Source organism: Neolamprologus multifasciatus, chromosome 8 (genome assembly GCF_963576455.1).
Source record: "Neolamprologus multifasciatus chromosome 8, fNeoMul1.2, whole genome shotgun sequence".
NCBI lineage: Eukaryota > Metazoa > Chordata > Actinopteri > Cichliformes > Cichlidae > Neolamprologus > Neolamprologus multifasciatus.
In genome coordinates this window covers 6,748,956-6,758,481 of record NC_140446.1, presented here as the reverse complement: position 1 = coordinate 6,758,481, position 9,526 = coordinate 6,748,956, and the positions used below count along the sequence as shown (strand labels likewise).

At 38.2% G+C, this 9,526-nt stretch overlaps 1 protein-coding gene across 3 annotated transcripts in view; it reads left to right on the top strand.

Moving 5' to 3' along the window:
• Positions 1-1,250: 1,250 nt before the first annotated feature.
• LOC146512367 (leucine zipper putative tumor suppressor 2 homolog) overlaps positions 1,251-9,526 on the top strand; it is a 48,751-nt gene continuing 40,475 nt past the window's right edge. For 2 of the 3 annotated variants that reach the window (XM_085171058.1, XM_085171057.1), the window contains exon 1: positions 1,251-1,507. The gene's annotated coding sequence lies outside the window, so the exon portion shown is untranslated. The remainder of the gene's footprint in view (positions 1,508-9,526) is intronic. The other variant, XM_085171056.1, reaches the window with a different exon arrangement.

Here is a 9,526-nt window from a genome sequence, read left to right as displayed (position 1 = left end):
ATTTCAGACTGCTGCAAATAGCTTTTAGAGATATGTTTTTCTGTATTTAGGGGCATCTGAAAGTCACACTGGGCTTGCTGGATAAAAGCGTGTGTCTGTGTGCAGGTGTTGTGCAGACATACCTGTGTTTATATAATATCATTGTGTGGAATTACCTGGCTTATGGGGTCAATTGGGGGTCAATCTCCCATGACATAAATCGTTACTTTTTGTTGTAAAGACTTTGTTTAAGGTTTTATCAAGCTAAGCTTTGGGTAATTGTTAAGGGATTAGTTTATCGCAGTTCATGCACCTAAAGCACCTCACAGCGGGAAGCTATCAAGTGGGCTTCAAAGTAAAAGCATGTTGTTTCTGTTATTTTGCCCGCTCTGATCATATAAAATGCCTTAGTGTTTGTTTGACGTACGAAAGAAACTGTAAGCTAAGAGTGCGCGCGTTTTGGTCCTGCTATGACTTCTAAAATTAATATCCTGCTGCCACTTTATGTTTGCTTTTACAATTTCTGTGCAATATGCAGAATACTGGAGAAACCTCTTGCCCTAATGGCAAACTTTTACAGATTAATGGCAAAATGATGTAGGTTATTATGATCATTATTACTATTGTTTAACCGCTGTCCTCTATAAATGCTTTCCATCCAAAGAAACTTATAAAATAAACATTTTTAACTTACTGCTATTTTATTAAAACCACAACGGTAGGTGAATCTCGGATAACCAACTTCATTCATGCTTTTTTTTGTAATGTATGAATATAGAATTTAAATATAAACATATAATTTAAATTAGCATTAAATTAAGAAGAAAATGTAAAATAAAAAATGTACTAGACCCCAAGCAATTTCTACTTAGGTTCAATGCACAAAATGATAATTTGAAATGAAAAAAGAATAATCAGTCTCTGTATTTTAAAACCTCAAGAGCTAATAGTATTGTTGCGGGTCAAATATAAATAATTAAATAAATAAATAACCCCTCAAATCAAATAAACACCTCCCAGGACTATTAAAGGACTCTTTTTGAATCTTTTTGAATTAATGAAGATATATTCTTTTAATATAGTTGCACTTTGTTGTTTGTTCGCTTTTATTTATTTATTTTTTCATTCAGTTTTATTTTAAAAATTTCTTTGCCTGAAAATGTTTGAAGGAAAATCTTGTGACATTCATTCCTAGTAAACAGTCTTATTTTGAAACATATTACCGGATGTAACGTCAGTTTTTCTCACCAGCTTTCCGCCTCTCTAATGAAATACGAGCAGCTCCCGTTCAGCTCCTCGCAAAGCAACAAACGCGCTTTCAGCGACAGGAAGAGTAACGAGACAGCTTGAGCAAGACTTGAACATGCAGTTTTGTCAGCTCAGCCGTGGCTAAAGTTACGAGTTTGTGGATAAGACAATTTAAAAAGAAGAAAAAAAACATTCCCGAGGCATCCTGATTTTCCTCCTCAGATTTTTCCACAACAGAGCAGAGCAACTGTCCCGGACTGTCCACAGCACTCTGTATACGGTAGGCTGTAACTAACCTAACAATCAATGGAAACATGATACAATTAGTGTGCGTGGCTTTATGTCGGGGTTTGAGTTGTGCCAAAGCATGTGTGTCTTATTGTTTACTTTGAACGCAGATATCCAACTTTGTCACACCTACTCCACACAGGTGTATGATTGGGAAATAAAGAGTAGGTTATTTTTATTTTGCACTTTAAAAAGTCTCACTTCCCTTTTTTTTTTTTTTATCGACGTCTGCATCGGTCATGACAGGTTGGGTGGGTTTAGACACAACAAAGTGCCTCCTGTAGTGTATCCAGACTCATTTCCTGTCCAGACTTCAGCTTCAGTGGAGATTATAAATCAACAGTTTCCTTATCGTGGACTTTCAGCATGTCCTCCTCATCGGTCTCTTCAAGACTAATCTGGTTTCTTTCTATCTCATCTGTTTAGAAATGGAGGGCTGGCTAATTGCTGTGCATTATTTTAGTCTTAGTGACATGATTGCTTTTCTAGGAACTACTTAAAGTTGTCATTTCTATAAAGAATCAGTGGGTGTCTTTCACCCGATCTCCTCAAAATTTGTATGTACAATAACCTAAGCATGTTGAGTGAAGCCATGACTATATTAGAGCTATTTTAACACAAAAGGAATCATGGCTAGAAGATGATCACGTGCTAAAAGTGGACCCTCATGGCAATAAGAGCCTTTAAATTTTACCCAAAATACACCTTAGTTTTTTTGTCCCCCCCAGCGAACTATAAGAAAACAATAAAACATTCACATTGGCATCAATTATTTCTGTTAGTCTATGTAGTATATTAAATCTGTGAGTTTTGGTTGGTTGTTACACTTTGTGTGGGTGTATATTTGTTTTAGCCCTTAAATTGTAATGTGGACATCAGTAGGCTAAAGTTATATTAGTTATTAGTCAGTTATTAAAGTGATTTTTATAAGGAATAAAACCTTGTTATTTGTTTCCACCCACACTTTGGGTCCACATGATGTGGTATGTGTCTTTTCTAAAGCTAGAAATGACCAGGAAAAGCTCCTAAACGTGCAGTATCACAGGCGACCTGAAAATCTAGGCCCGCTCCACAGGCGGTGAGTTTGTTTTAGGATTGATTTGCTGCTGTCAACCAGAATGAATAACACCAGCAGGAGCTCAGAAAAAGTTTTGCTTAACAACAAGCAAACATGAAGTCTTTGGGGACAGTGGCAGATTTTATGACCCAATGACAACAGAAAGTAGGAGAGAGCAGTTAACATTCACTCAAGTACTGCCTGACCTGCCCCTGGGACAGAGCAGCAACATATGTGAATTCTTAAAATGAATGGCATTCCCCCCGTGACGCTGTCTGCGGTGGAAATTGGCTCGACTCAGACGCACATTTACAGTACTGTTGCCCGGTGTGCTGTGAGGCCACACTTTGATTAAAATTAAAATCTGTAAAACACAAAAAAGTTTACATCTATATTAAGAAGGATTTATGCTGCCAAAAAAACCTAAGTGCACTTATTTTAATAATGAGGTAAAAAAACAACAACATTCCCTCTATTTTAGGTTCGCAGCTCAGCCATCTGTAAACAAAAGGCCAAATGCTTGGAACAAGATAACATAGTAAAGAGCAAACAAAGCGAACAGCAGGGCAAGCTCCGGCCTTCAAACCCCCACAACTCTGCAGGATGCTGTATTGAAATTTCTTCTGCTTAAACACACAAAGCAAGGTCAAACCCGTACCTGAGCAGCTTTGTCAGTGAGAGGCTGCACAGCCTATTTGCATTGATAATTTGTCAAGTGATTTTTCTAAGCACATGGCGAGCTTCCCTAATTTCTAGAGAAGTGCTTTGTCAGCATAAAAGAGCACTCCTGACACTAAGACATGTCCCGCATTCTGTGTTTTTATTTCTTTCTCTTTTTGCATGACGGGTGAATCATGACTCTCGATGTTTAGGGTTGGGGTGTGATGACCAGTATTTTGCTTGGTTAACAAATCTGTGTTTGTTTTGTTTTTTTCTGTCCTGTATTGTATATGTTGAAACCTTTAAATAAAGGTGTCAGTAGGGTGCTTGAACCATCAGTCACACAGGCCTAGAGACCAGTTGGGGAAAATGTTACCTGACCCCGTGGTTGACGAGTGGTTGCTGGCTGTCCCTGCCAGAGAGGGTGTTGCAATGAACCCTCTTTTGGTCATTTGCAGATTGCCAGTTAAAGGCTGCATGTGGGAAAACACCTGTTACACCTACAAAACCCCCAAAATCCAAAACTAGTCAAGCTGCATAAAAGGTTTTGCTAATTCAGGCTTGTAAATACTTATGTGCTCATTTAATGTAATTACATTTTTCAGCTTTTATGTGAACTGTGTGTATGAGACACTGGCGGCCTTGAGGCACCGTATGTGCTGCCAGTTAAAATCACCCCAAGCACTAGAAGAGAAAGCACTGTTTTGATAGGGAGGTTTACCTTAGTGCGGTGCGCATTTGGTCATGTAATGTGTCTTCTCGTGGGACCACACCTTGTTTGTTTCTAGTCAGACTTGTTTGAATCAGGAAGGCTGAGCTGGAGGTATGAGTGTATATTAGTTTTAAAAGGCCATATTGTTTTTGTTTTCTCTGATACTTCTCAGTTGTGCTGCTGTGAACGTTGCCCTTGAGCTCTTTAAACTAAAGGTCGTGGCCCTCTATTGTTTGTTTTATGCTGCACAAACTGTCTCCTTGAAGGAATAATAATATGAGAGAAACTTTAAAAGACAAGGGAACAATGGCAAGATAGCGGGAGCTGTCAGGAACGTAGAAACATGTGTTGTATTTAGTCTTCGTGAGGGCCCATCACGCCACACGAAGTGCAGATTTAGTAATTACTGGGTTTCTTTGTTTATGCAGCGCCTCATTGTGTTGAATTTGTTCTCCTCTCAATGATTGCTTGCTGTAATTAGTATTGTTGCAAACTTTCCCACACAACAGTGTTTTAAAACTGTCTGAAATTATGATGCTGGGACTTAGTGAGGCTTTTAACACAAATAGCTGGGGAAGAAGATTGGATACAAGCTTTTATTAGTATCAACATTACAGAAGAAGGAATAGAGCTCTACTTGAAGATCAATAATTCCCTGGGAATTATGTCTTAAAGGAAGACTTGCTGTGGGCTGATATAAAATCCATGCTTTTCGACTGTGTACAGATGAGCTGAATGAGGGTTTCAGCTAGCTGAGAGACTGCAGGTTGTTGAAGATGTTGACTAAACAAAGTGAGCTGTGACCAGGTGGCTTTAACTGTGTGCCCTCCTTTTTCCCACTGTTAGAGTTAATGATTTCAAATAGCTTATAGTGAAATTCCAAATCTCTTTTTGTTGTGATATGATTAGATAGGCAGTGTTTCCTCCTCTGACCTACGGTGCATTTATAATCACTTTCTGCTTTTGTAAACAGTCCTTGAGCCTGTGTTGCTGGGCACACGTCTGTAAATGACAAGAAAGGGCAATTCTTTGTACTCTTGTCAGTTCCTGTATTTTTATATATTAATACAATAGGATGTGATGATAGGAATTTTTTATGGAAACCAGAACACCTTGGCAGGCTAAGTACGAGGACATCAACTCTAATCCAGGGCTTTTCTTGTCTAAGAACTAGCTTTTGAGGAAAAAGTCATACTTTCTCTGATGCAATACCTTGACTTCAGTTCTCTTCTAATACTGTAAACAAAGGATGAAGCCGGGAATGATTCTTTTAGCTGATGGAAAATTACTTTTAGGGGGTTACGACAGCACGATTTGTTTAAAAAGCCTGTATTGCTGTCTTTTTTTCTTTTAAGCTTCAGTAAACAAAGGTGCTCTTACATAAAACTGATGAAAGGTTAAAGGATAAAACCTCTTTCTTGGAGGGTAAACTTCTTCTCAATATGCAGGAAAGCTTTGGCAAAGTAACACCAAGCCTGGCTTAAACATGGTTTTCCTGACTTTGTAAAATGAAAGTAATACATCTAAGCTTACAAATATGCTAAATTGGTATTTATGAGTAAAAGTATACATGACAACCAAACCAAAGTAAGGACCAAAGTAACCATAATTACTTTTTATGCCTCATTTATTTGCACTACTCTTATTTCAGCTCAGTGTCAGAGTAATTTGGTTACTGGATTAAGTTGTCATTTACACTAGTTGCTCTTTTTCCTGCTGTCACTATGAGTACTCCTCCTCACGCATATCGCCATATTTTTATGCCTTTAACTTGTCAGTGTGGTTCTTCATGAAGATGGGGATATGTTACATGAGTTGACGGGGAAGGCTTTGCCTGGCTTCTTTTTTTTTTTTAAACCACAGTTTACAGTTGTGAATGAAACTATTATAGATACAGATATTACAGAAGCTATAGATGTAGCAGCTATAGATGTAGCAGCTATAGATGTAGCAGGCGCTATATCCTCATGTCAAATAGTCTGACTCGAGGGTCAAGGAAGCAGACTCAGCAGACATTTCGGTTTCCCAGAGATGAGCGATATATTTACAGTGACCACCATTATATGTGAAACTGAACAAACCTCCCCCAAATTAGCTTGATTAACAAAAACCAAAAAGCAGATGAACTAGTTAACTCAACACACCTCTATGTGAGAATCACATAAAGCTATTTTTCTGATGACTCTGTATGGAAGGAAAATATTCAAGAAATCACTTTGTGTCCTGAAAAACAAAAGGAAACATTCCTATGAAAAAAAAAAAAAATATCACCCCTCCTTTTGGGTTAACTTGTTGATGTCAGTCATGACATCAACAGTACTTTAAAAATCAGGATATGTGGAGCGGGCCTTTCCCACACCTGACATACATGAAGACTGAGAACGAAGAACCAGTGTAAGGATGCACAAATGAATTAATCTGCAACATAATAAACTATAAAGCAACATGGGACCAAGTATTTGCTTTAATCTGCTGAATGTTTGATTTTGACGTCAACATAATGCTTACACAAACAAACCTGGGATACTAAGTGCAGCAGTGTTACTTTGACAATAGCAAATCATAGCGAATAAACACATGTAGAGAATAATGTGCCTAATGTGCAAAAAGTCAATACTTCTGAGATGAATGGGGAGTATTTCAACTACTCATCCACTTTGTTACACCTCTAAACTGCTGACCCTTTGCTTTTAGCTTCCTCTACTTTTAGCTCTGTGCTATAGCAAGGAGTTGTCCTCATATACTAAACTGAATCTTTTAGCTTATTGATAGTAATTTTAAGCAGTTTCCTGTTATTTCTAACTGTTGGATAAATGGTCATGTTTATTCTGCTTCAGTAACAGCAACCCAATCTAATAAAATAAAAACAGCTGGTTAAAAAATGACATTTGTATTGTAAAATTAGAATTGGAAAGGGTTTTTTTCCCCCTTTGGGAATGGACCTAGGACCTATTTATGGGGGTACCAGCATGGCTACATTTTGGTTCAAAATCCATGAAAAGCCTGAGAACTGTGGTTGGAAAAGGTGTTATGAATAACAGAGCCCCTATTTTGGCAGATATCCTAGATTTATTATATAAAAGTTACGTGACAGGGGCCGTTATGGCCATACAATTAAATAATAGAGAAAATGATCTTTATATTTATTTAAAATGCACCCCGCAATTAAAATAACTTGCAGGTTTAATTTACTGCTGAGCATTGTGACCTGAGCTCCTGTCGAGGATTTGGTTTGGTACTCCTAGCCAGCTCTGAGCTCTTTGCACAGCTGGACTGAACAGCTGTTTGAGGGCACTGAGAGGCAGGGGCTGAGGTTTTAGAGACCTCAGATGCCTGAGCTTGGGAACCAGACAGGACATTTTGTGGCCTTCTTTTCTGCCTAATCTGTCCTGACGCGACCAGGTTGCGTCTGTGATCATTAAATTTTGAAGAATACAGATTAAGATGGGGAGTATTTGGAGGATTTAACAGCAGATGAATGTTACACCCAGGCCTCCCAGTTTCTCTCCTTTGTTGAATCTCATGTGATTTTTTTTTTTCTTTTTTCTTTTTTGCTTTGTCCCAATTTTCAAGTGCAGCAGCCATTTATCTGTGGACATCTTTTACCTTCTAAGTTGCCATTTTTTTGTCCTCCTTGTCTCCTTTCCCGGTGCTTTGACTAATGGCCCCATTTCAATGCAAATGGACCATGGTGCCAAAGCACCCTCCATCCATATTTTAAAACTTTTGACATCCAAAACTTTGGCCAAAAGTTTTTGTTTCTAGAAGATTTCCCAGGACTTTTTTATACCTCTACAAAAACCCATAGAACCACACGTAGTACAATAACTTCAATATGTTATATGTCAACATGATCAACTTATGTTTGTGTATTATACAAAGGGTGTGCAACTAGGAAATGACTTTAATGTTAACCTGTTGATTTTCTGTCTAAAAGAATAAGGCCTATTAAGCTTTTCAGTTTCACTATCTTTGGGGGTTATCCGTGTAATGCAGTCCTGCAAATCTAGCCATTACAATGTGAGACTCCCACACACAGTTACGGCAGTCAACGTTTGCACTGGCATGGAAAAGTTGTCCAGAGACACTGCAGAGGTGGGTTGACATCTTGTACAGGTCAGACAGCATTTTATCTTATGTTATCGTTCCCTCTCTCAGCTCCTCGTGCTGCTTCAGGCTGAAAACATGTGAATTTGAGGGGATACAGACATGGGATGTTGGCCAAAATATGCATTAAATACAGGGGAAAAACACAAACTAAATAAACACTGAATATCGAAATTAATTAATTAATAAGATTATTACTGTGAAGCTAAAGTGTAAAGACAAGTTTTAGAATACCTGTCTCAGAATATTTTCATAGCTTGAACTTATATAAAGGTGAAATTGCTTGATTTATAAAATATTCAGCAATGAAGCATTGGTGTGGATGTGACAGAAGATGGGGAACGAGAGAAGGCATCATAAAGAGAAGACAAAAGAAAGCCACTAAAGCAAAGACAGAAGAATTTAGAGCAAATGTTGAAGATGAAGGAGAAAAATGTAACACATGTAGTTAGGCCCACACGTGGTGTCCTTGCCACAGTGTGTAAAACAAGTATAAACAGACGTTTAAGGCAGGAATTCCCACTGATTTTGAAATAAGAATCTCATGGACTCATGCTGGTGTCATGACACTGACGTCATTGTTTTGCCAGTATGCAGCTGTCAGAAAAACATTGTCAGTCAGTTGATGAGCTTCAGGGCATGTGATTCAGAGAGACTGGAGAAGGTTCTCGATTCTCTTTTGTAACTGTTTTCTTGATTGATTGTTTTGCCAGTAAAATATCACAGAATGTCAAAAATAATCTTAATTTTTTAGTAAATATATTGATTGTTTTTTTTCCCCAACTAACTCTCCAAAACTCAAGCAGTCTTTTTACCTTATATGACAAGATTTTCTGACAATAAGAGGACTTATTGTTGCAGTAATACTTAAATTCAGTTTCACTGTCTGGCCTGACTTTGGCTTTTTAAATAGGCTGATCAGCCAGTGCTTTGAAAAAATAAATTCAGGGTTATTTTTTATATTCAAGTGTGATGCAAAGTGGACATGACTCTACCAGTTTTTATTCTACAGACAGAACAGAGTTCATCCCCTGAATACCGATGAATGTAGAATATAAAAACTCTCCTTTCAGTAAATTTCTAATGTGCTGTATAGAGAAGCAGGCTGAACCTCTCATATTTCTCTTTACTCAATCACTGCTCCACCGCTGTAACTGCATTTGTTCTCTTAATCATCCCCAAATGTTTTTCCCCATCCCCACAGACTTGACCTGTGCCACTGCCTCCTTTCCTGCAGTCACTTTCTGAATGGGTCCTACAGTAGTGACTACATTTACAGTTTTGTAAACAGCCCTGATAAGATGCCAGAACGGCTGAGCTTAGTTTCCTTCAGAGATAAGTTGCTGTCATCAACATCACTTGGTGACTCAGGGAAAAGTGTCCTTGGTGGGTAGAAGGTAGGAGAAGACACTATTTAGGTTTGAGGCCATTGAATGAGCTACAAAGCATACTGCCAGAGTTCAGCCCAGTGGGGA